We start from the raw sequence: 4,245 nt of genomic DNA, 5'->3' as shown, positions 1-4,245 counted from the left end.
TATTACATATCTGTGAGCGGCAAAAGTACGTGAACGTCTAGGATTAGCAGATTAATCTGAAGGTGAAATTAGAGTCAGGTGTTTTCAGTCAGTGGGATGATGATCAGGTGTGAGTGAGTGTGCGCACTGTTTCATTTAAAGAACAGGGATCTATCAGAGTCTGATCTTCACAACACGTGTTTGTGGAATGTATCATGGCCTCAGAAAAAAAAGCTGTTGATGCTCATCAGAGGCTGGAAAAGGTTAAAAAACCATCTCTAAAGAGTTTGGATTCTTGGAGGAAATGGAGGAAATTCAAGACCATTGTTACCCTCTCCAGGAGATCAACAAAGATCACTCCAAGAGCAAGATGTGTAACAGTCCATGAGGCCACAAAGGAACCCGGGGTAACTTCTAAGCAACTAAAGTTCTCTCTCACATTGGCCGATGTTAATGTTCACGAGTCCACCATCAGGAGAACACTGAACAGCAATGGTGTGCGTGGCAGGGTTGTAAGGAGAAAGCCACCGCTCTTCAAAAAGAACATTGCTGCACATCTGGAGTTTGCTAAAGATCACATGGATGAGCGAGAAGGCTATTGAAATAATGTTTTGTGGACGGATGAGTGAGACCAAAATAAATGAGAAGCGTTATGTTTGGAGAAATGAAAACACTGCATTCCAGCATAAGAACCTTATCACATCTGAGGAACACGGTGGTGCTAGTATCACGGTTTGGGGCTGTTTTGTTGCATCTTGGCCGGGACGACTCGCCATCGTTGCTGGAACAATGAATTGTGAATGATACCAGCAAGTTCTAAAGGAAAATGTCAGGACATCTGTCCACGAACTGAATCTGAAGAGAAAGTGGGTCATGCAGCAAGACGACGAGCCTGGACGCACAAGACGTTCTACCAAAGAAGAATAAAGGTAATGATTTGGAACGGCCAAGTCAAAGTGCTGACCTTAATCCAATAGAGATGTTGTGGAAGAACCTGAAGCGAGCAGTTCATGTGAGGAAACCCACCAACATCCCAGAGTTGAAGCCGTTCTGTACTGAGGAACGTCTAAAACTCCTCCGAGCCGATGTGCAGGACCGATCAACACTTACCCCAAACGTTTATCTGCGGTTATTTCTCACACCAGATACTGAACGCGAAGGTTCACATACTTTTGCCACTCACAGATATGTAATACTAGATCATTTCCCTCAATAAATAAACGACCAAGTATAATATTTTTGTCTCATTTGTTTAATCGGGTTCTCTTTTTCGCTACTTTTAGGACTTTTGTCAAAATCTGATGATGTTTCAGGTCACATTCATGCAGACATCTAGAAAATTCTAAACGGTTCACAAACCACTGTACGCTTAGTTCAACAAATTGCAACTGATTCATACGACTTCCGTCCCATCGTTCCGTGAATCTAAAAATCCGATTGAATCACTTGATGAGAATGTCTGACTTGATTTCAAGTCATTAAAGCAGGCTAGCGCTCGGTCCGGGCATTGACCCGGTTAGAAATGACATACCCGGACTTTCGCAAAACGATCCATTACTACAGGATGAGCTGGCACATGAGTTTGCCACGTGACTACAGAAATGAACGTGACGGCTAAAGGCATGCAATTTTAACACGCTGAATCATGCGTTATCATTTATTAAACAGCTTTTGCGCCTGAGATCATAACCTGATGAACAGTTCGGAATGGAGCCTGATTGGAGCAGAGGATTAATGAGTAATTATTCCATAATTAGGTTAAAGGTCTCGATCTATAATCCATTGTAGTCAACCGTCTCCCCACAGGGCATCACTGATTAGCCATGACACACAAGAGCGATACCCAAAGCTTATTTATAACAGGCCATACAGCATTTTCCTGTCCTATTATCCCATTGTAGCTGGTTTGTTAAAGTGACGTTAAACGTGCTAGCGTGTATTCAGTGTCCACTTTGACTCAGTTTCAGCGATCTGTCCAGGCACGTTCGCCTTAAACGTTTCACGTCAAGCATACTTCTGTTATGAAGTGTATCATAGAGCCTCTTTTGTCATTAGGATGAGTGAGGATAGATGCAGTTAAACATCCTAATCCATATTTGATAACTGTCTTGGTAACCAGAATAACAAACACGTCTTATACGTTTCTTGGTGTATACGTCGAGCCTTTTCGCCAACTAACACGTGTGTTTAGAAAGGATTTGTTCCGTCTCTCCGGATTTATTTGAATGTGTCTTTGCATGATAACTTCTTTCCGGATTCCTCCAGACTGCTTGTGGTAATGCTTCGTGTCATTTAATTTAATATACGTTTTTTTTTTTTATATCGTTCAAACCCGGGACAGATTTGTGTATGTTGCGTCTTAGTGACAAGGAACTTTGACGATGACTCCGTTGTGATTCCTTTCGTCTTTATTTATTTATTCATTTGTGTGTTTTATCTTTTCACATAAGTTAAGACTTGAGATTTTGCAAGGTCGAGCTGGCTCTCAGTCACTGAGCACCACAAACTCTTACCACGAAGATAAGAGAAGAAAAGCACGTGGCATTGAGGTTGAATAGCTCCCTCTAGTGTCCAGTTTAGTCACGTGGCCTACTTTTTAAATATTTTTATATCCGGTATGTAGAGTAAAAAAAATAAAAAGTCAAAGAAATCTCAGATGACTCACCTTGACAATCAGCCAGCAGAGGAAAATTCTTCAGTAATTGCACTTTGTTAATGTACTTAATTACTATTTTGGAAGAGTTGTACTTATCTCGAGTTAGCAGAGTAGTTATTCAATCAAACTGTTTTCGATCACACTCTAATACCTGATTATGTTTAAATGTAGATATTTGAAGATTTTCACTCAAGTATATTTTTCCCTTCATACTTTTCTACCCCTGCTTGGTGATCAGCCCAACAACTGAGATCTCACACTCGCCAACATCAATCGTCATTAGTGTCATTGTCTAAATGCTGGCCATTATGTTAAAGCTGTAAAGAGATGCCATTCACCTCCTCCAGGATTATGAGTCATTTCCCACTCAATAGGAACATGTGGTCAGTTTCAACAGGTTATTATTATTATTATTATTATTATTAAACCAGATGTGGTGTGGGGTAGATTGCTCCTTCTGTGGCTTGTCAAGAGCTATCGAGTTCAAGTCAATTACAGGAAGTGATAAACATATAAAGAAACTGCACACACACCTGTGCTAACTGGTCTGTGAGCTGGCGTTCTCTTTTACCAACGATTTACCGGCCATTCGTACGGGATGACGTCTCCTTTCGCCTCCCACGTTAAAATAAAAAAAAAAAAATAAATAGAAATTCACAATGAAATCTAGTCCGGTAAATGTACTAGATGGTTTTGTTGTCGGTACTAATGCCACCGAATTAATTCCAACACAACGGTAGGTGTTTTCATTTCCTACAGTAGGAACGAATCAGAAAGTGATGATCGAGTTTGCTGATAAGAGACACGCTGTAAATCAAACATGTGCAGAAATGAGTCACGGTAGTGATGTGTGAGATATTAATAAGACATGATGTGTCATCACTGAAGGGGAAAGGTACTGTAAAGGATGTGTGTTGAAAATCTGATTTAAGTTTGGCTTTGTTCCTGACTTTATCTCTTGGAATTTGTGAATATCAGCGCCAAAAAAAACCCCCAAAAAGACGAGTTGAAGGAAAACGTGTCAATGAACAGGTAACCCCCCCAAAAAACGTGTCAAAAAACAGGTCATTCGGTAGTTAAAGCACAAGGTAAGACATTTCCCCCAATTGAACTAGTTAGTTATGCCATTAGGCGCTACCCTGCTGAAAAACCCAGCTTGGTTTGACCAGCTACCAGAACACTGGTCAGACTGGAAGACCTGGTAGGTCTTTACCACTTTCCTTAATTCTTGACTAAATTCATCACAAAATATTTGTGTTCTTTTCTTAAAATGAACTTGTCTAGAGTAATGTAGAATTAGTAGCAATAAATATGAAACTCTTTCCTTTCCAGAGCGTACCAGCTAGGAAAACACGTTCTACCAATTTGACCAGATCAGCCTGTTTTGTTTTGTTTTCTTTAGTTTTTTTTTTGGCAGCTTGTAGCTTGTCAGACCAGGCTGGATTATTCAGCAGTAAGCTTTTTCATTTGTTTGAGGTTTTTCTTTCATGCCAGTAATCAAACAGTCAAATCGAATCTGTACCTGCAGACCTGCTTATTCATCCAATCATCCAACCATGTTGCAGCAGCACGATAAGAACATAAAATACTTACAGGATCTTCCGATCCAA

This window comes from Ictalurus furcatus, chromosome 18, assembly GCF_023375685.1.
Source record: "Ictalurus furcatus strain D&B chromosome 18, Billie_1.0, whole genome shotgun sequence".
Classification (NCBI taxonomy): Eukaryota; Metazoa; Chordata; class Actinopteri; order Siluriformes; family Ictaluridae; genus Ictalurus; species Ictalurus furcatus.
Note: the sequence above shows the minus strand (reverse complement) of the source record.